Here is a 23,889-nt window from a genome sequence, read left to right on the forward strand (position 1 = left end):
TTGTTGGTATAGGTCTAGCTTAGTGGATGGAGTAGAAGGAAGTGTAGCATATGTGAATGAAGGAGTGGTGTGTTTATCTTTCAGGTTGTATTTATAGATGGCTTCTCCAGCAGTTGGCTTCTCCAACAGCTACTTTTTCCAACAGCTAGTTTCTCCAACGGCTAGTTTTCCAACAGCTACTTTTTCCAACAGCTAGTTTGTCCAATAGCTAGTTTCTAGAAAAATTAGTTTCTCCAACAGCTAGTTTCTGAGTTCCATGTCTCTTAAGGAGAGCACATTGCATAAACAGGTACAACCCAATATTTTGCATGGCCAAATTCATTTAGTACCAAATAATAATATTGCCACATACATTTAGTAGAAAACAAATTCCATACACTAATGGTACTGCCACATACAGTAGTACAACACAAATTCCATCGATACACTAATACATAATAGTAGTGGCACATATAGTTACTACAACACAAAATGCATACACTTAATACATAATGGTACTACCACATATAGTTACTACGACACCTACAGTACACACTAATACATAATGATTTGCTTAGTTGTTGGAAGATGGAAATAGTTCCTTGGCTAGACTTTGTAAGAGTTGTTCATGCAACTTCAGTACTGTTGGACTCATGTTGGAAGTATCCTTATCTAGCTGATCCATGTACTTTTGTATCATTTCATTTCTAGCCTGCTCCTTGGATGCTTCTGCTGTTTTTTCTAGTGCACTTGCTCTCTTCAACATAGCATCGTGAAACAAAACCATGTCTTCATCTAGCTGCGAGCCTAGGGGAGATTGTGGTATGACCTTTCCCTTTCCTTTTCCTCTCATCCTAGCTTTTGCTTTCTTCTGCCCCTCTGGGCGCACTTCTTTGAATGTCTCCGCCTCATTTGTGTCTTGGTTGGAAGATGAACTGTATGCTCCAGATTCATCTACTTTTGTCCTTTTGTTCTTGTCTGAACAATCTGTACCAGGTATACTTCTATACCATTTGGGTTCTTTCTTCAGAACCTTCCAGACATATTCAAGTGTAAAGGGCTTTTGCTTGTTTTCTCTCTTGAATGTGGCACGTGCTTTGTCCATGAGCATGTCATCAGATTCCCCACTACAATAGGTCATTCGATTATAGACCCCATTGAACTTGGTAGCAGCTGCATTAAGTCTTCTCCAATGGCTTTTGAGCTGTCCCTTTGACCTTCTTCTTGCACCTTCATGTTGGCCTGAATTAAATGCTTCTGCTATTTTCTTCCAGTAGGCCTCTCCAGTCTGATCTATGCCATGAATTGGATCTACTGAATGCTTAATCCAAAGACTTACAAGGCGTAGGTTCTCGACCTCACTGTAATTAATTCTCACAGCCCTCCTTCCTTCATCCGGGCTGCTGCCGCTTGAATCTTGCTTTTGGTCATCTTGCTCCACCTTTCTTATTTGCGATTGCGGGGTTGCTGAATCTGAGCCATGTGAAGATGCACCAGCAGCAGCACCTACAAACATTCCACCTGTGAAGCCAAAGTGGGGTAGTGGTTGAAAACCTTGATAACTTGGTGAGAACTGGGCATACTGCTGGAGGTTGCTTACACCACCAAAGGGATTTAGGTTGTGCATGACCTGAGTAGGCGAACTATGTTGGGGATAATGGGAATGGTTGAATGGTGGTGGTGGGGTGGGCAACTGAGTCTGGTTGAATGGTGGTTGTGGGATGGGGAACTGATTCTGGTTGAAAGTGTTGGGTGTGAATTTTGGGATGTGCTGAAAGTTTGTGTTATCTGCTCTTGGATTCCTGGGATCAATGGCGAGCAGCCTACTAAAACTACCCTCTGAGGATTCCATATGAACTAGGAAATATCACTATTGAGTTGTTTTGATTTTGCTTCTCTATTTTTGTGTAGGCCGGTGCGAAGGAGGAGGCAGGAAAGGCTTGCAAGGAAGAAAGCAGGCTGCATGTCTCCTTTTGAAGAAGCGGCGTTCTGCTGAAGAAGTGTTGTTTTTTTTTTCTTTGAAGGCAACGGCCAAGTGACCGTTGAAATGTGAATGCTCATCACTCCTTGGCAGTTGGAGCCGTTGGTGCTGTGTCATGTGTGATATATTTTTTTATTGCAAAGGGAGCGGGTCCGATGTATTGAACCTGGGTCTCCATCGACACCCTCCCACAGTGTATCGTACTGGGTCCTTTCTTTGCATTAAATGTATAGACCCAGCTTCGACACCCACACTGCGGGTGCTCTTACTGGTTCGTTCATCTCTCGTCGTCTTTATAGGGTCGTCCATCCTGAGATGCTTTGGATGCGCCCCTCCCAAGTTAATCTCTCTCTCGGCCCAACTATATAATAGTTAGCTCTTCACTATTAATATACACGGTCCACTTGTCTTTCTTATAAAGTTTTTCGGTTCTTGTGTCTAAGCCGACTGTAGGCTTATAGCCTGCTTCTCCTCTCTCTTCTCCCCTCCATCTTAGTATTTAGCCAGCTTACAACCTCTTATTGAGCCTATTCGCTGGTTGGTTTCTAGGCTGATAAGCCCGACTGATGCTGGTTTGTTGTTAGCTGGCTGATAATCCCTGACTGAAACCAACAAACGAACATGTTGATTATACTTGCCGACTTCTTTGTCTCTTTCAGGAAATACAAGTTGACGGAGGCAAGATTGTTAGGAACTCACAGCATGCTTCGCACGAGTTTGTGCACGATATCTTTAATCGCACGTGGTATCTGAAATTTTTCTCAAGTCTAAGTCACTTTGATTACCAAAAGATTTACATGGGAATAAATTAAGCCCTCTGTTTTTAAACATTACTCGTACAAATCACGTATGTGCTCTCTCCATCCCAACTTTGTAAATTATTTTGGCTTTTCTAGCATAGCGTTTGATGTATGAATTTTAGGTTAGGTAGATGACATAGTGTATGATGTAAATTATTTTTAGCTTTTCTGGTTATAGACAATATATGATACAAGTCTTTTTTATTTTACTAGTTAGATGTATTGTATCCACCGATACTATGCCACACCGCCGGTACACTAGTTGTGAACCATCGCCCATGATCAGCAAATCCCTTGTCGCCTTAGTGGTTCGTTCATCCCTTGTCGTCTTTACAGGGTCATCCATCACTATACCACAGTCCATTTTTAGCGTCGCCTGTGTCGTTATAAGCTGTTTCAGCGATATACGGTCGGTCGTTATAAATCTATAATGACCCTTGTATCTGTCGTTGATATTGGAGTCGCTATAAATCTTTAATGACCGACCGACTTTTAACAACCATCCGTCTGATGTTATGTGATAAATGTAAAAACCGACTATCCGACGCCTATTATAAACTTATAACGACACACTGTCCGATGATATATATATTTATAGGGACTAACTATCTAATGTGGGGGAGGGCACGGCGGCGGACCGGGTGGTAGGCGGTGCTCGTAGTGGGGGAGCGCGTGGCGCCGCTCGAGGCGATGCGGCTTGCGTGTGGTGAAATGACCGGCTTTACAGGCGGGCTGGAGAAAAATTGGAGCTAGGGTTTCGTCCGACTTGTGGGCCATGTAAAAATTAGGCACCAATTAGGCCAGCGGAGAGCGCGTAGGCTCAAATTATATGTACCAATGGATAGTTGGACCATAATAATATTAAGATTTAACGACTGACTGGTGAACGGTAAAGCGAAATAACAATAACGACTGATAGTCTGTTGAAAAAACGAGATATAATGACCGACCGAATATTACTAATCTTTAACGTCCGACCTTCCGACGGTAAATTAATATTTTTAACGACTCTCATGTGACGCTAAAGATAGGCTGCGGTGTAGTGCATCCTGAGACGCTCGACTGCCTCCCATGAGGCGAGGGGGAGAGCCGGATCGGAGTGCAGAGCAGCTGGCCGCTGGCGTACGTGAGGAAGGAGAACGGCAGGGAATAGGGATGGTGCTTGAGCATTGAAAATAAACAAACAGGTTGAAAGCAATAGTCGAGCGTCACACGAACAGGTGTCCCAAGGCCAATCACAACAGAATGCATAACCAAGCCGGCCTACTGACTCCGACATGGTGTACAGAATACGTGCACAAATGACGACAACACAATTGCACAAAAACTAGTAGTGCTAGATAGGCAGATAGCTTAGGCTCTTAGCATTCACTTGGTGGGGCCAATTCCGCAGAACTCCTGGAGCGCGCTGTTCAATGCGGGCCTCTCCTGACCGAAGCGGAACTTGACGTACTCGTCGAAGTCGCAGGGCCTGAAACGCAGGGGCTGCCGGTCGTGGTCCACGAGCTCCTCCAGCGCGCTCACCACGGCGCCGTGCCTCAGCGACGACCCGAACAGCGCCGACAGCCTCTCGCGTTTGCTCGGCGTCCTCACGCGGTGGACGCAGGCAGGCACCCTCCCATTCGTCAGCACCTGCATGCAAGCGTTGAGGTGGTGGGTTTGGTTTCTTCATCGGTTGCGACGATGAGCTAGCGATCGGAGAACTAGCATCCGTCTACCGTGAGCATCTCGCCGGCGACGACAGCGAACGTGCCGGGCTCAGGGGCCACGCTGATCCAGGCGCCGTCCCTGGCCTGCACCTACAGACCCTCCACCTCGTGCTGCGCGATCGTGGTCGCCATGGTGCAGTCCTTGTGCGCAACCGCGTACGTCGCTTCGTCGCCGTCGCCGCCGGCAGTCGGAAGCAGGGCCCCGTAGTGGGACAGCCGGACGTGGTAGTCGAGCGACGCGAGGTGCGAGTCGACGTGCTCCTTCCGCACGCCCAGGCTCTCCAGAACCATCTTCTGCACCATTTGGTCCAACTCCAGCATGCCCTTGGCAAACACTTCTATCGTGTCGCTGCAAAAACATCCATCGATCGCCATATATAGCAGGCAGCACGATGACAGCTAAATTCACACTACACTTTGCTTACCAGAAGGCAATGTTTCCATGGGGCCAAACGAGATTGGTGAAGGCGTGGACTTTGCCGGCGTCCGTGGCTTCCGAGATGCGCAGGCTCTCGAGGCTAGGGGCCTTCACGGGATCAGGCCCGATGTAGCCGCCGATATGGCTACCACCAGACAGTGTTCCCTGCTTCACCGCCAGAGGGAGGGCGAAGAGTTCCGGCATCGCGCGGCCGAACAGGTCCCGCCGGAGCTCGCCGTCCAGTGCGCCGTGGGCGACCACGACGCAGCCGAGCTCTTCCATCGATGCAGCCACGGCAGCGCAGGCTTCCACCCAACCAGGCCCGCCCGGTCGGATGCCGCGGAGGTCGACCCTGCGCAGCTCTGCGCGCCACGGCTGCTCGGCCATCTTGCCAGCGTCCATGCTCTCTCGATCACCTTGCTATGCGCTGTGGCCTGTGGTTCAGCAGTGTGTGCAATGATCGAGCTCAACACACCCCACAATCACGTCCTATAAGTATACTCTTAGTACCTATCCTATCCCTTCGGTATCGATCAAATTATGTTTTGTTTTCACTACATTAATGTAAGCAATCAATCATGTATGGTAACATTGATTGCTTACATTAATCTTAGCATTCATTATATTTTATTTATGCACTATATCCTGAAATTTAGTCTTAATGTTTGATTGTCCCACGCTACAAATTATATTTGTGCGTTGCAACGAGAGAAATTGTATATACATTTGAAGTTGGGGCTGTCTACTGCATATACGGTTGTTTTGACAGCTCTCAACAACGGGTTGCTGGGCTACGTAGAAACAACCCAAAAGCACAAGGCCCTAAATCGAGTGTTTCAGCAAGTAGTCAGCACACGATCCTACATCAACGGACAGATGTGTTCTGTTATATTTGCTGTTAATGTTAATTAATTTAGAATATGCCCGCTGGATCAACAATTGTCGAGCCGACTGTCTTGTTCTATTTGTCCAATGTTTACATATGGACCGGTTGTCAGAATGTTCATCGTGCCAAATTGTAGTCAAGAACAAGCCCAAGCCCAATGGATCAACATTAAATTTAAATTAACAATAAGATCAGCTGAATATTTTAAAAAACTAGATAGTCGTGCGTTGCTACGGGACAACTAAAGCTTTGTACTAAAAACACACGGATCGTACGATAAGATAACAATACTGTTAAATTAAATACCGACGTCAAAGTGACATTTAATTCAAAAAGCAAAGTTCGTGAAATTAACACAGTCACGGAGAGCGCGACGTCACAGGCTCACAAACTCTACTGTATAGATTTTTTCGTAATACGGCTAAGATACTATTTTATATCGGTAGAAAGAATTCTACGATATCTATTTCTTTCACGCACCAATAAATCCATGAATAAGTTCCACCGCATCTCCATATAATCCTGTACACACATGTTCGAGTATATATGTAAATAGGTTCGTGTCCGTGCGTTGCTACGGGACAGCTAAACTTTTGTACTAAAAACTCACGGATCGCACGATAAGATAACAATACTGTAAAAGTATATGATCGATGTTAAAGTGATATTTAATCCAAAAAACTAAGTTCGTGAAATTTACACAGTCACAGAGAGCATGGCGTCGCAGGCTCACAAACTCTACTGTGTAGATCTTTCCGTGATGCGGCTAAGATCATTTTTTATACCGGCAGGAAGAGATTTCCGATATCCATTTCTTTCGTGCGCCAACAAATCCACGAATAAGTTCCACAACATCTCCATACCATCCTATACACTGCGCTGGCAAGCGAATTAGCCACAACTTATGTAATTAGTTTTATAATTAGCTCATGTTTAGTCATCCTAATTGATATCTAAAAAATTCAATGTGACATGGACTAAAGTTTAGTCCTAGGATCCAAACACCCCCTAACTCTCGACTCCTGCTGGCTGCTCACTTGCACCACCATGCCTATGTGTCTGCACGTATATACTCTAATACCAGAACGTCTAAGATGGTCTTTATTGTCCACTATTTAAAAATATCATAACTTTAAGGTTGTCATATGTGTATGCTGTAGGATTGGGATACTTTGCACTGATCTATGAGGGTGTTCATGAGAGTCGAAATTTTTGATGCCATTATGATGTCTAAGCTTACCAATCAGACAGAGACGAACTTGATTGTTACAATATTTTCAACACTGCTTTCATATACTCCCTCTATCCCAAAATAGAATTCATTCTCGTTTCCTGAGAAGTCAACTTTTTTTAACTTCGACCAATTATATATAAAAGAATATTAATATTTATAATACATAATTAGTATCATTACATAGACCCTTGAATATATTTTCATAATAAACTTATTTGGAGATATAAATGTTGCACGTATTTTTTACAAACCTAGTCTAATTTTGATCTGCACATAACGACTTATATTTTAGGGCAGAGAAAGTATTTGCTAATGAGAGTAGTCAACTGGAAGTCATGATGAACACAACAATACTTTCATATTATAATCTAATTGGAGCACGAAGAAACGTAGGGGAATGAACCTATATACGAATGGTGGGAATATTCGTTTAGGAAATTACAGAAGGTTCACCAGTCTCACCATGTATAACCTGCACATCTTTTATTTGGCACCACTGATGTTCTCAAGGAGCAGCCACTTTTTAATTTCAGGTCTACATGCTGGAAACACTAAAATTAAGGGCCAACCTTATTGAGTCGTCTTGCTTGATCTTTGCCAATTGTTTTCTTCCATGCATGATTATTGTTTCCTTCTATGCATGTGGCCTTAGGTGATCGATTTGTTTCCTTCAAAGCAGGCGGAGATCGTAGGGATGACAGTTTCTTTTTCTACCATGCGGGGTATCGCATGGCCGGAAGGGAGGAGTCTTGCTTGATCTTTGCCAATTGTTTCCTTCCCTGCATAATTATTGTTTCCTTCCATGCATGTGGCCTCAGGCGATCGATTTGTTTCCTTCAAAGCAGACGGAGATCGCAGGGATGGCAGTTTCTTTTTCTATCGCACGAGGTATCGCATGGCCGAAAGGGAGGAGCGACCCAAAAAAAAGTCGCACAAAAAGTAGTCTTACTTTTAGTCTTTTTAGTTGTAGGAGATATTGTCAATAATACTCCCATCCTCGTGTGTTGCTATGTGTGCTGGATAAATTAAAAATACACCAAAATAATAAAGGAAAATGTTTAATGATAATGAGAACACAAAACAAGCTGCTAATGAGAGGGGTAAGCCTGACAACCCTAATCATCAATGCTGGGGTGTTTGGTTTTGAGAATCAATTAAATCTAATTGGAGTGATGCATCATCAGTCCATTCCTCAAAATTTAGTAGAATGACCTCATTTCTCGTACTATTACTAATTATTAGCTTGTGAGGAATAAGGTGGTGGTGAATGAACTCATTCTATTCCACAAATCAAACAAAAAACTAGAGAATGAGATAATACTGGACCACATTATTCCATAAACCAAACACTCCCAAGGCCCAAATAAGAAAGGAACAAAAACACAAACTCCTTCACTATGACCATAAAACATAATAACCAGCCAAGTGAGAGGGGTAGAAAAAAAACAAGCTTTCAACCGGGGCCAAATTATAAGAGCAACCCCCCTAAAACCAGAAAAAAACTACCAACTAGGGCGCCAAACTATAAAAACAATGCCTCAAAAATAAAAAAAACAAGCTGCCTAATGGGGGAGGAGGCAAACCATAAAAATAAAACCTAACAACATCAACAAAAAAGCAAGCTGTCACCTAGAGACCAAACTCTAAAATAACCTCTAACAAAAATAACAACAACAATAACAATAAAGAACAATTTGACAACTAGGGGTGAATTATAATAACAACATCCAACAACAACAAAGAACAAGCCACCAACTGTGGAGGAGGCTATAAAAATAACCTCTAACAACAATAACAAAAACGAACAAGATGCCTACTAGGGGCAAACTATAAAAACAACCCCTAACAAAAAAAGGACAAGCTGCCAACTCAGGGTAAAACTGTAAAAGTAATCCTTAATAACAATAGCAACAACAATAAAAAAGAAATTACCAATTGGGGGCCAAATTGTAAAAACAACCCTTGACAACAACAAAAAAAGAACAAACTACCAACTAGGGACAACCCATACAACACCAATCGGTATTTAAGTTTGTACCATAGTAAGAACAAAACAAAAACAAAAATATCAGTGGGGCCTCTAGTTGGTAAAAAATAAATAGTTATCAATGAAATATGTTACGACCCTTATAAGAAAGCAAAAAAACATACTACCATATGACCGAGCTAAAGCTAGGAGACGAGCAGTCTGAAGGGAAGCTTCAGGGGCCTTGCTATGATGGAGAGTGAGTGAATGAGTAGGAGACTCAGAATATCAAGAAAGGGTGCTCGGGCTGCCCTTATATAGAGTTTGGGGCCAGGGCACATACAAAAGAGGAGGTTCTTCCGATCGAAGGGTCATGAGCCTAAGGGAGGGCCTAGCTAACTTGGCTTGCAAGCTACGCCGTCTTGTGGAGTATGCCCGGGTGTGGCTGTCGTCATCGTCTTGTGGCCACGTCATGGCATGGTGTGATGTGGTTCTTCTATGCTGATCGTGGTGGCACTGTAGGCACGGTGGTGGTGCGTCAACCCTCCTATGCGACGTGGTCTCTACCGTCATCTTCATCATCATCATCTCCTGGTTTCCTAGGGCATAGTACGGGAGTTGGTAGCCACCCCTAGGTCGTCGATCGCTTGGTTGTCTTGAGGAGCTGAGGGCCACAATCCCGATCGCCGGGGTCATGGTTCCCCGCCAGTCTCGATGGCCTTCAAGTCAATGCCTTCGTTGTGGATCCCATCTCATAGTGGGTAGGGTCATACATGCGTCTTGTCGGGCCATATCTGACCGGTGGTCATCGTGCCCGTCATCACTGCCCTGGGGCAGTATTGTCTTGTTCGAGCTGTGTGGTGTAGAGTTGGTATCTGACCGGACCGAGGTGACTGCTGTCCCCTCAGCCCTTGCAAGGTTAGTGTGGCGTACCTGTCCTTGTTAGAACATGCATACTTGGTGGGGCTTGACCTCTCCCCATCCCTTCTAGGGGTCATGACAGGGGTGAGGTCATGCTCCCCTTAAGTACCGTGTAGCTAAGTCAGATGAAGGGGTCGTGGCCAACCCCCGCCTTAGTGCCTAGCCTAGTTTTCTTGGATCAGCTGGGCCTCGGTCGTTTGGGCTCTTGCTGGCTAATGTACCATGGGCCACTCAGTCTGCTATCTAATCGATACCCTGAGACATCTTGGGGTTATTACCCTGACAGTAGCCCCTGAGCATTTTTGCGATCTCGAAGTGATTGCAAAAGCGCTGTATTACGTGCATATTGAATGTTGGTTCATAGTCCGTGGCTTGTTCGAGCTTCATCGCTCGACCCCTTGCGGGCTGGTGTGTTCAATGCGGTAGGTGGCCATTGTGCTCCGCCATGTTAGGATGTCCTAATGATGTGATACGTGACTATTGAGCCCTGCCGTGTCAGTGTGCTATGTATCGGGGTTCATGACCCAGGCGGGGCCGAGTGGTCTCATCGACGCTGTACCGACCCTGCCTTTAGGAGGGTCTCAATTTCCCTGACCTCACGCAAACATTTGACATTGGCTGTGGCTTCCCGTGGTGCACCACATGGCGTGGGGGTCTCAGGCTGCTCAGTCCACCCTTGATCTTTTAAATAGGGATCTTCCTATTGTTTGAACCATGTCTACATATTGCTTTTAGCCCTTTTGCGAGGTCGAGTTTGAGTAAGGAGAAGATGGAGAATTTTAAAGAGAACCATGTCCCTCGTAGGATGCGTTGCCATCCAGTTGAGGATTGAGAACCCAGGGCTTAGGGAGGAGTCGGTCCAGGCTGGACCTCGACATAATTGCGAGATCATAGGTGTTCACCTCGTTTTTCCCTGATGCCTTTTTTGACCCAAGGGGTCATGATGTCTTATTACGAGCAAGTTTGGTTTCGCCCTATGCGGGGAGAGGCATATCCACCATAACCACGCGGTTGGAGTGGTGCGACTCGTCGGTGTCGATGGGTAATTTGAGCGGGACCCGATATCCTCCCTAATTGATGCGGAGTTCGGCTATGCCTCGTCGAGAGATGTCCCACAAATCATCAGCCACCAAACCCATCGGTTCTCGACCACCTCCGCAGTGGTCAGAGGGCAAGATGCCTCCCCCTAGAGGGGTTCAACCTAGGCGACTTCGAAGTGAATGACTCAAACACAGAGAGAGATGGTCGCATGGTTCCACACCACCGATTAGAGCCGCAGGGGCCCATCTCACCCTGCCCTATCCCTTTATGGCCTTGAGCCCTTCTAAGGACTAGCCAAAGAGTGGGTTTCCTAAGCACGATGCTGGGTTGTGGACATGGTTGGCTGCCTTGCATGTGGGCCTGAGGGCTTTCGGGCCTCCCTAGCCATGGCATGACTTATCAATGTCCACTTGCGTGTGATCGCATAACGCGCCTTGCGGTCATGATGATCGAGGATCGTTCTACGCATGAATCCTAGGGACGGTCGACCTCCCTAGATTCTGTGACTTAATGGCGTTTTCCTGCGTGTTATGGCATGTTGACTCGTTTCCTGAGGGCTAGTGGGACTTGTACTAGGGTAGACTCCGCGTGGACATGGTTCGCTTCCCCGATCGCCGCCACATAAATAGTTCCATCTATCCGAGCCCGTCCCTTACCTCATTCTCGCCTTCTATCGCTGTTCCTGCAATTTGAAAGAGAAATAGAAGGAAAGGGGTTGAATTCGTGAGGGTTACCTCTAAATCGTGCGTGTCGTTGCTGCTACTATCTGCTTCATTGATCTCTCCCAGAGGGGTCTAGCCTTAGGTTATAGACTTGGGACATAGGGAGGAGTTAGGTCGTGGTTTGGCCTTGACCTCTTATGGGGTCGTGTGGACCTGACTCTATTTTTTCCCTAGCATCCTTACCGACCTGGATAGGTCATGTTGCCCTATTACAGGCGGGTTTGGTTTCACTCCATGTGGGGAGAGGCATGTCCACTGTAACCATGCGATCAGAGCAGTGCGCCTCATCGGGGTCGATGGGTAATTCGAGCAGTACCCGATATCCTCTCTAATCGACGTGGAGTTCGGCTGTGCCTCATTGAGACGTCCCATAAGTTGTCGGTTGTCAAACTTGTCGGTCCCTGACCGCCTCCACAGCGATCAGATGGCAAGATGCCTCCCCCCAGAGGGGGTCATCCTGGGCGACCTCGAAGCAGATGACTCGAACACAGAGACAGATGGTCGTGTGGCTCCACACCACCGATTAGAGCCACAGGGGCCCATCTCCTCCCTACCCTTATCCCTTTTGTGACCTTGAGCCTGTCTAAGGGCCGACCAAGGGAAAAGTACCCTAAGCGTGCCACGGGGTCACAAGTGCGGTAGGTCGCCCTACCCGTGGACCTAGGGGCTTGCCGCCTCCCCAATCACTTCATGACTTAACGGTGCCTATTTGCTCATGAAGCGAGACGTTCTGCATAGGAATTTAAGGAAATGGAAAAAGGGGTGCAGGTCTTACATGCGTTTTGCCTATTGCTCCTTTGTCCCTTGTCCTTCGTCTCATCCTACTGGGGCCCTTTCTGTTTATGATTTTTCAGGAAAAAGGTTAGTTTGTGTTTACACCAAAATTTGGGAAGAAGAACGCCGGAACTCGAAACTTCTAAGATTGTATCATCAAGGAATCGATTGTATAAGGATCGATATCAGCTGATTCAGATGCGGTACTAGGATCGGCTCTCTTCGGATGACATCAGCAGATAATGTCAATGAGCTACGGTTGGCGTTGGGAAAAATATATCAAACTCTACAAAAAAGAAAAGATTAGGGTCCAAGTTATCTTAAGTTAGGAATATTTTCTTTTATTCTAAAGATTGTAATGAGTCGTATTTGAGTAGGATTCATGCTTAGGTTCTGGGTATAAATATTGGACCCTGACTATTGTAAAAAATATCTAATCAATCAATACCAATTACATTTTTGGCTTCACGCCAACCCTTAGGAGTAGGAGTACTGTAGATCTCGGTGAGTTCTTCAATAAACAGGACTGCATCAATCCGGTTGACCTCCGGCTTGTCTGTAAGTACTGTCATGGCTTATACTTTTGTTTGTAAGGCTGTATCGGTCTAGCCGACCTCTTACAAGCTCTAGTATAAGTTAGTTATTGATCTTTATCTAGTTCAAGTATGGCTGCATCGGTTAAGTTCGACCTCCACTGCTCGAATTAGATTAAGGTCAAGTTATCGGCTCTACCAAAGAGTGGCATCCTTCAGGTAGATTTATTAAGTTACCAATCTTGCTGATGTTCTTGTTGTCATTAGTTTCAGCAATATCAACCTACCCAATCGAGATCGATCTAGATCAGCCTCACATCCTTTTAGTCCATCGTTTATTTTGTCACATTGCGATGGTTCTTACTTTGAATGACGAATTATGTTTTATCGGCCATTCTACTTCAATCTTGATCATGCATAGTATGCGGCTAAGGCACGTCTAATCTTGAGAAGGTTTACTAGCTAGTTGAATCTGGTCTATAGCTCATTATTATGGCTGTAACGATCTAGTCGATCCCCACTATTAGCACTTTAAATCGGAGTATGCTACTTGGTAGATTTGCTGTCGACCAGGCATGACCTTGGCTATTTGCTATGCCTGCGTCAGCTAAAGAGCCGGTTGCCAGTACTTTAACTCTCATAGTGTGTCTTTATGATTCTGTTAAATGTGAATAGATCTATTTATTTTAAAGGTTTGATATGTTATCTTTATCATGGCTGCCATTGATCCGGTCGAACCCCACTATTAAGGATAACAGGTTAGATTTGATGAGTTTATAGATCTGTCCATATTAAACAGTCGATTGTTCACATGTTGTAATCCCTTTTCTACCTGAATCGACTATTTTAGCCGATTCGCCTGTGCTTTCACAGATATGGCACGCTTTCATGAACCTGTTGAAGTATGGTCGGTTCTATAGATTTTCTGGTTCTAGACTATCATCATCATCATAGCTGCATCGATTCGATCGAACCTCACAGTTGATGGTAATAGATTAGATTTAGATGGTTTATAGGCCTGTCTATATCAAACAGTCAATTGTTTGCGTGGCATATCCCTTTTCACCGGATTCATTGACTCTACACCACGTATTGATCAAATCTAATTTAGCCAGTGATGTATCTTTGATGCATACATGTTAATAGCTTAAGGGAAAGGATCATTAAAACTAGGCGCATTGTATTCGTTACTATAAAATCAATCATGACCCGCGAGCGTTACAGTCCTTAATAGTCGATTTCTTCTCGTATCGGCTATTTAGTCGATTTTCACGTCTGGCTTCTCCCAAAGAGGCACACTTGAAACTGTCTAGGCAAAACTAGCATGTTCCATCCTAAATTACTGATAAACTTTCTCTCCTTATCAATTGCAGGTCAAATTGACTGGCACGCCCTTAGGAATTCGTGGGATCAACTGGTCCTGCGTTGAAGCCAGGGAGATCTCTAGATCATTCCGGCTTACTGTGTGTCCACCCGGCGCGGCTACCATGTTTTTGTGTCGACACATGTTCTGGCTCGCTCGGTGGGACCCCACAATCGTCATGACAACTCACAACAATAGGGATATTCTTATGGTGCCTTATGAAGACCTACCTAATGAGGATAAAGATTTTATCAGTAAAGCTATAGAAGAATTTTAGAACAAGTGTTTGTTGTCCTACACCAAGACACATGACAATAAAGTTGTTCAGAAATATCCACTACCAAGAGTCTTGATGCATGGGCACTCAGATACAGACGAAGATGATGATAGGTGTTTCTTCGTAGATGCTATAAACAAATCTGTTCATGATGCCATGTTGAACCATAATATAGCTTTCTTGAACATATTCCATAATACCATGAAAGAGGTGTTTCATGGATGTCTAATTGATTAGGTTGGACCGGCTTATTACAACGTTCCACATCTGTCGACTCAGGGGGCTAATCAAGCCGGTACTAGCCATCAAAAAGCAGCACTAACTGGTAATGATGATGTCCAGGCAGTTCAGAGCTCATCTAAGCAATTTCAAGGTACCACTACTAATCAAATACAAAATAATCCTGGTTCATCAGTGCAATATGTGCTACAGCCGATGGGGCAAGTTCATAATCAAATGATTAATTGTGGCACATCAGGCCAAATACCGCCGTCGGCTCCAAAAATAGCATCATTAGTTCAAAGGATTCATAGAGATACAGATCCTAACATTTACAACCAGAGACTTCAAGTAGCAAATCAGCAAAGGACCCAACAGATAGAGATTCACAAGGATATCATTATGGAACAGATTATAATACCCTTCATATGATTCCAAATCTAGGGTATCAAGGTACCCAAAATTTTAATCCATAGATGGGTCAGTAGTTATAGAGAAATCTAGATTTAAATGTTGATGAGTTGTTGCTCAGAGTAACCAAAATGATGAAGAATCAATTTAGTTTAAAACCAAAAGGGCAGACCTTTTCATACAAACATCCATATCCAGAGTGGCATAATTTGGTTGCTCTTCCTACAAATTACAGGCTCCTAGAATTTGCTAAGTTCACTGGTCAAGATAGCATGGGCACAATAGAACATGCCAGTCGGTATCTTACATAGTTGGACGAAGCATCCATTGAAGAAGCTCATCGAGTTTGTTTCTTCTCCTTGTCCCTGTCAGGACTAGCTTTCACCTGGTTTTCATCATTACCAGTTAATTCCATTGCCAATTGGACTGACCTAGAGAAAAAGTTTCATACATACTTCTATACTAGGATAGGAGAAAAGAAAATCATAGATTTGATGACCATAAGGCAAAGAATTAATGAATCGGGTGTTGAGTTTCTTAAGAGGTTTCGAGAAACCATGAATTTGTGCTTTTCATTGAATCTGACTGATGATCAGCTAGCTGCTTTAGCCATTCAAGGAATGTTGCCAACATGTAGTGAGAAGCTGCTTGGGCAAGAGTTTGATAATTTAGGTTAGTTGGCTCAACGGGTGACAGCGCTCAATAGCTAATTCCAGAATATGCGCAGAGATGCCCGATTCTAGAAGAATGTCGCAATTGCTGAAGCTTATAATCCATATTTAGTTAATGATGGCGATGAGAACAATGAAGAAGAAGAGATTGCTGCGGTTGAATGGAATTGGGGTAAAAAAACAGTGATGGTGCCAAATCCTTAGGAAAAAGGGGTTGAAGAGAGATATGACTTCGGCGTCACAAAATCGGACAAGCTCTTCGATTTCTTGCTTGAGAGAGGACAGATCAAGTTGCCCGTCAATCATGTTATGTTACCTCCTGATCAGTTGAAGAATAAGAAGTTCTGCAAATTTCATAACGCTACTTCTCATTCTACTAATGAGTGCAGAATTTTCTGGCAACATATATAGAGGGCTATTCAGCAAGGAAAGCTTAAATTTAATGCACCTCAAAAGATGAAAGTTGATGGTAATCCTTTCCCAAGAGATCAGAACATGGTTGATGCTAAGTTGCTCAAAGAAAAGACTAAAGTCCTAACATCAACTAGGGCCAAAGAAACTGGAACAATTGATCCAGAGATGCAAATATCGGCTGATGAATATAGAAAAATTAAGAGGCGTCGTGACTGATAGAAGAGCCGATATGAGCAGGGAGAGACGTCAAGGAACGGGGTAATAAGGCTGCATGTTACATCTCGGATTTTGTTGAATAAGTGGCAGCGGCAGAAGGAAAAGGATTATCAGCGTCGGTTAGAAGAGAAAGAATACTAGCATCAATAGGAGGAAGAGAGGTATGAAAGAAAGCAAGCTGAATCACATTGGAATTGTCCTTTCTTTAGACATTGTTGGAATAAAGGTTTAAAATTGCCTACTAGAAATAATTGCCTAGAGTGCAGTGAACAATATTGGAAGTTTAGGCAATCTCAAGCCAACCGCCGGTCTATCCATGCTAGAGATGAGTATCATCATAATAATATGGATTGACGCTTAAAAAATAGAAGTGTTCATGATCGGCTTGGGAAGCGAGTTATTGATCAAAACTGGGCTGATTATGAAGAAGGTAATGAGGAAGAGTATATTTGGCAAGAAGGGCAATGGTGTCCAGGAGGTTTGACAAGAAGCCAGAAAAGAATGATACAACGCCTAAGGAACAGAGAGCTAGAACAGGCTCAGGCATCTGGTAGACCTCAAGTGTGGTGTGCTAAACAAATAGCCGATAGGGGTCAACCATCAGCTAATATTCAAATGGCTTTTCTGTTGCTGTCAGAATTTAGGGATATTCACCCACCCACTTATTGTGCTATCGGAGGCACCTGAAACAGCAACTAAACATCAACAAAACCTAAATAAAATGGAGATAACACAGAAACAAAAACAAGAAGCAAACGTAACCTTCGCCACCAGCCTGGCTCGGGACAGATGGACTAGGATTCACGCCCGCAAGCAACGGCCTCGGGGGAGCTCCCAAACCAAGCCGAGCAAGATCCTGGTCGGTAGACTCAGTAGGGTTCCTGATAGCCTCCATCAAACCTGCTAAAACAATCAAAATAAGTCAAGTCCCAATAAAACTAAAAATATAAACAACAAGGAAAAACAAATTTAAAAGGCAACTCACCCAGATGCAAAGGGCTCAGAATAGCATCGGAGGCACCAACATCCTCGGCGTGATGACTTGTGTCCTGAAATGCCACGCTTTGGAATAGAGCAGCCAGAGAACTCACCTCTGCCTCATCCTCGGACACTTCCACAAGAGCTGCCGAAGGACGACGATGGTCAGCGCTAGCAGCCTCCCCTTCTCTCGGTGGAGAAGCACCGCCACCACCAGCAGCTTCACCCTCAGAGCCAGAAGAGTTGTCACCCAAAATGCCAGGCATAGGCGCCACAACAGAGGGTTCAATAGTAGGGCCGCCACCCATTCCTTGGAGAGCAGTCTTATCTTAGCAAGGTTGTCGCCACCAAGATCAACAAAGGCGGAAGAGCACTCACCCTTTGTCTCGGCGCCCACGGAGGCCGAGTCTCCACCAACGCTCTCCGTGACCTCCTCATCAGTGTCAGTAGAGGTAGCAGTGGAGGCAGCGGTGGAGGTGGTAGCAAAAGCAACCACAGTCTTCTGTTTCTTACTAACGACCTTAGATGCACCAGTCCCCTTTCTGTTCTTTGCCTCAGCCACAGTAGTAACATTCTTGGTGGCAACCTTCTTAGCTTTATCCTCCAGCAATTTATGCACCTTCATAGGGACATCATGCTCCTCATGATGGATCCCGAGCTCCTCGAAGACATGATTGAGATAGGGCATTGTACTGGCGATGGCCCTACACGCCAGGTACTCCTTATCAGAAATCTCGTCGAGTATTTCTCAAGCCCTACCTCCGTAGACTTCACTACTCTTTCAGCAGACCTGCCCTCCTTAGGCTAAAAACCAAACCAGGGAAAGGGAACCCCAACTCCTTCGCCAAAGATAGGAAGGTTGACCATCTCAATAGTCATGGTGGGTATATTCCTGCCAAGCGGCTAGTAGTTAGCTACTACCATCTCCACCACCAAATCCCAACCTCTGGAGTACCGATAGGCCAAGCAAAAGCCTTATCGCATGCTTCACGCCCCTCAGAAGTCCCTGGGCCTAGAGTTCCTTGAGTCGAATGCTTCATCGAGGTCATCACGGATGCCAATGGATAACGGGTGTGTTTTTTCCCTTCACTATCCGTAGAGGTCATGCCGCCGGTATTAACATAGAACCAATACTGCATCCAGTCTTTATTCCACTTGTTCTTCTGAGCAAAAGAAATTTCCAACTTCTCCCCTTTTTGATTCCTTTTGGGCATGAACGCGCAGCTCCCATACTAAGCTACCAACTGGCCTTCGCTAACCCGTTTAGACTAGCGCTGGAGCTCGTAGTACTCATAGAAAGTACCAACGTTGGGCTTCACACCATAAGACAAGCAGGCCCAGCAGAACTTACTCAAGGTAACAATACCGTTGGGAGTAAGGTGATGCAGCTGTACCTCGAATGCTTCTAGGACTTGGCGAAGGAAGCACGCTGTAGGAAAGCAAAGGCCGCAAAGGAAAAAGTCCTTGAAGACAACGGCATTAGTGGCCTATGGTTTAGGAATTGTCTCCCCCTGCGGAGGCTTCACTTTAGCCTCACCAAAGCAGCCAAATCTCCACAACTCCTTGATCATGTCCTTCGTCATGAGCGAAGGCCCAAAATCCCACATCCTAGATGAGCCAGCCATGTCTCCTGCCTCCTCAGCGGTTATCAAATCAACGATGGAGGCCTCAACTCTAGAAAGATCATCCTCAAGCCCCAATGCCTCCACGCTGACAATCATACACTCCTCAAAGCGCGTAGACCACCCACTTGCTCTAACGCTGAGAAGACAGCGATATGGACAGAAGAAAGTAGCCCGGTGGGGAGGAGGACTAATAGGCAAAGCCACTTCCAAGATTTAGCAATAGCAATAGGAAGCGAAGGCAAAGCGACAACTAAGCGAAGGTTAAGCAAAGAAGAAAGAACTCAGAAAGTGACTATAGCAAAAGCAATGGCTCAGATGGAGATGAGAAATCCTTCACCTACCACCCCCTTATATAGCCACCACCCTGCCGTTTCAACTTTTGGGGCCAACGGTCGCATCCATTCGAAAACACGTCGATTCCAGAGCCGCCGTGGTGAATTAGGTAGTGACACATCACCAACGCAACGATCTGATCCAGGCGATCTAGGGGGAAAGGGGGGAAGCCTTCGCATGCCCAAAAGCCTATGTGCCTCAGAACCTAAGGGCCAGACTTTGAGGACAAGGCCCGCCAGCATCAGACCATGCCCTCAAGGAGGGAACTGTTGGGACACGGTTACTAGTCGTGGAGGCTCCAAGGATCGTAGTGGTGCTAAGAACTAATGATTAACCATGTTCTATGAGCATTGTGTAGGGGAAGAAGAATGGAACCTCTGCCTGGTCGGACACCCTAAGCAAAGGTTCGGAAACTATGGTGAAGGCGCCCGGATGCAGCTGAAGGCGAAGGCTTGGACTCCCAGAGCGAAGGTCCAAAAACTACGGCGAAGGCACCCGGATGCAGCCGAAGGCGAAGGCTCATGTGATACCCATGAAGGCTACATGAGTCCGTGCGAAGGTCCAGATGAAGGTCATCTCAGGCAAAGGTTCTAGGAGCCAGGGGACTTCCCGTAGGGCGGCGGTGCCGGGCCATGGGCCACAAGCAGACTCACAATAGCGGCCCATCAAGCAAAGGTGGTCGAATAAGAAGGCACCCAAAGTACCCCTAGCGGTTTGTATTAGAATAGGAATATTCGAAGAATGTACAGTAACCGATAAGGGGTATAATTGTAAAGAGTAGCCTTAGTAAATAGTACCCTATAAAAGGAGAACTCAAACTCTATACAAAGGGTGGTGGTTGAATACATTTATGAAACCCTAATTAGGCTTGGGCCCACTTTCCATCTTTCATGCCTTTGCCCAGGGCACTCGGCCAGGCGAAGGCCTCCGCTAGTCCTTTCTAGTCCCACCTACTGGAAATCCCTTTTTCGAACACTATGCTCTTACAGGGTTGTGCATCCTGAGACGCTCGGCTACCTTCCTCCCTCCCAACTATTGCGGACTGTGCTATTACTATTCGCATATTTCAAAGCATGCTATTATAATTCATCATCTACTTGAGATATGACAACCTATACATTTGGGACTCATGTTAACTCGGTTTGGCTCACTCTTGGGCTACCACATTTTCGCATAGACAAAAATACCCCTATACTCTCTTCTTCCTCCATTCACTGACGCACGACGCATAAGTTCCAAGTGACACTGCCATGGGCCCACTATCACACTTATCTGCACCATGCAATCTCTCTTCTCTCTCGAAAGATTTGGGCCATGGAGGCTACCATGCCCTAGGCGGTTGTCCCCCACCCTCCACACCCGTGGTCCTTGGTGCTGCTACCTCTTGCCCCTCGTGGACTCAGCCACACCACTACCCCTACCCCCTAGACCCAGCAACAGTGTTGCCTCTATCCTGTGAGGACTTAGCCTTGTCACCGCCCTAGAGCTCATGCCACGCTAATAGCCCCTCCTCCTCGCTGCATCGAGGCCCACACACTGCGCCTCGTCCTCCCCATGTGAAAGCTCTAGTTTGGTTTTGGTGAATTGATGAAACCCTAAGTGCTAACCTAGTTTGTCAAAGTGATTATGAGATAGGTAGCACTACTCCAAGTGGTGAAGCAAATGAAGATCATGACATGACAATGGTGATGTGATCAAGTGCTTGGACTTGAAAAAGAAGAAAGAAAAACAAAAGGCTCAAGGCAAAGGTATAAATTGTAGGAGCTATTTTGTTTCGGTGATCAAGACACTTAGTGAGTGTGATCACATTTAGGTTTGATAGCCGTACTATTAAGAGGGGTGAAACTCGTATCGAAATACGGTTATCAAAGTGCCACTAGATGGTCTAACTCATTGCATATGTATTTAGGATCTAGTGGAGTGCTAACACCCTTGAAAATGTTTATGAAAATATGCTAACACACATACACAAAAGTGATACACATTGTGTTTAGCACTTGGGAGCAAGGGTAAGAAACTTCATCGGCGGAGTGTCCGCCCGTAGAGTGCAGATAGTCCGACGGTGCCACCAGCGCACTGTATGAAAAGACAAGGTTTCACAGAGTGCACCAAATGCTGGCCTCAACTAGATCGGTGCGTTCGGTTCGTGGAAGCAGCGAAGAGCTGGCGTTGGTCTTCGACCGGACGCTGGGACACTTTGTGACCGGATGCTGGCGGGGTGCATCTGGTCCTGCTGATGTGGCAGCGCACAGAGGAGAACAGAGAGTGACCAGACGCTGGGTGAGTCCGGTCGGGCTGGACCGGACGCGTCCGGTCGTGAGTGGAGGCTTACTGGAAGTGACCGGACGCTGGGGTACTACGTCCGATCATGATCAAACTGACATGTCCGGTCGCAGCTGGAACCTTACTGGAAGTGACCGGATGCTGGGGTCCTGCGTCCAGTCGTGGCACTGTGCTGCGTCCGGTCATCACTTGACCGTTGGAATTAGGCGCTCAGTATTTGAAGAGAGGGATGATGTGGTAGCCATCCGTTGACTGAACACTGGCAGGGTGCGTCTAGTCGATCTGACCGGAGCGTCCGGTCACCCCGAGCAGTGCCTAGTGAAGGGGTACAACGGCTCTATTTCATGGGGGCTTCTATTTAAGCCCCATGGCCGGCTCTTGCTCACTCTCTTGGCCATTTTGCATTGACATAGCAACCTTGTGAGCTTAGCCAAAGCCCTCCCACTCATCTCCATCTTAGATTCATTATCTTTGTGAGATTGAGAGTGAATCTAAGTGCATTGCTTGAGTGTTTGCATCTAGAGGCACTTAGTGTTCGTGTTTCGCTGTGGGATTCGCTTGTTACTCTTGGTGGTTGCCGCCACCTAGATGGCTTGGAGCAGCGAGGATCATCGAGCGGAGGTTGGTGATTGTCTCCGGCTCCGATCGTGGTGATTGTGAGGGGTTCTTGACCTTTCCCCGGTGGAGAGCCAAAAGATACTCTAGTGAATTACTCGTGGCTTGTGTGATCCTCATTTTGTGTTGGTTGTGCGGCACCCTATTGAGGGTTTGGCGTGTGATTCTAATTAACGCGTGAACCTCCAAGTGAGTGAATCGCCACAACGAGGACTAACTTGCCGACAAGCAAGCGAACCTCGGTAAAAATCATTGTGTCATTATTTGATTCTGAGGTGATTGGTCTTCATTGATATTCATTCTTGTGATTGATTGGTTCACTCCCAGACTCGGTGGTATAACCATCTTGCCCACTCTCTTTACATTACTGCAAACTAGTTATCAAGCTCTTTAGTGTAGCTAGTTTGTGAGAGCTTGTTAGTTTGGTTAGTGTGGCTCTTTAGTTAGCCTTTGAGAGCACACTAACTTAGTGTAGTGACATAGTTATTGTGTAGATAGAAACTACATAAACTAGAATTATGGTAGGTGGCTTGCATTTTTAGTAGGCTAGCGCAACACTCGCTTCGCCTCATAATTGTCTAACTAGTTTGTTAAGTGTTGTTGTAGAAATTTTTAATAGGCTATTCACCCCCCTCTAGCCATTAGGACCTTTCACCATGTTGGGCCAGTGGCCTTGCGCCACATGCGCTCCTCCTGAGCCGCGTCTTGGCACAACCCCACTCATGCTAGTGGTTATGCTCCATCTCACCCCCTCCAAAGCTTCGTTTCTCCCCTCCAACATTGGCTCCACCTTCCTCTTTTAGAGCTGGCTCCGACGCTCTCACCCAATCCAACGCTAGCTACGCCCTCGTAGGCCCTACTCTCCTCCTATGCTGGTGGCCGTGCTCCGCCCTCCTCCATGTGTTGGCATCCGTGGCGCCGCACCCTTGCTCTAGTGCTAGTGGACCACAAGCCGCCCCTCGGAATCCTCTGGCGCTACACTCATCTCATCTCGTCCTTGCTTGGAAATGGAAGAGAGCTCCATGAGCATGCGCCGCCATCAGGCGGTGCGGACAAGCACAGGGTGTGACACGTGTGTCCTTGGAGGTAGCAAGCTTGAGCACAGCGGTGGCAAGAGGAGGGGAGGGAGGGGGAGGCAGGCAACGCGAGTTTGCATGGTGGTAGAGGGAGGAGGAGAAGACAGATTGAGGAGGAATGGGATGACCATGGAGAACAGGGGCAATTTAGTTCATACAGAAATACTAACGCCAGCAGATGGGCTCTAGGGGTCATCAAGTGTATAAACTGGCAAGTTTCAAGTACTCAGGAAATTGCAATAGCATGTTTCTAATATCAAGAATAGTAATGGTAGTTCTCAAATCTGCGATAGTCGTGATGGCACCAATCCAATTAACCAGTGCTAAAAGCCTAAAACACCTAGCTCTAAAACGAACAGAGGACCTTGTATGCATGATGTATGAATTTTGGTTGCCTGGGATTAAGGAGGCGTGACGTTCAACAGATAAAAAAACACTTCATCT

The 23,889-nt window shown here is 45.9% G+C and overlaps 1 pseudogene; it reads right to left on the reverse strand.

Annotated features, from left to right (window-relative positions):
• Positions 1-4,128: 4,128 nt before the first annotated feature.
• Positions 4,129-5,289, reverse strand: LOC136525645 (probable 2-oxoglutarate-dependent dioxygenase AOP1; annotated as a pseudogene).
• Positions 5,290-23,889: the final 18,600 nt, after the last annotated feature.

This window comes from Miscanthus floridulus, chromosome 19 (genome assembly GCF_019320115.1).
Source record: "Miscanthus floridulus cultivar M001 chromosome 19, ASM1932011v1, whole genome shotgun sequence".
Lineage (NCBI taxonomy): Eukaryota > Viridiplantae > Streptophyta > Magnoliopsida > Poales > Poaceae > Miscanthus > Miscanthus floridulus.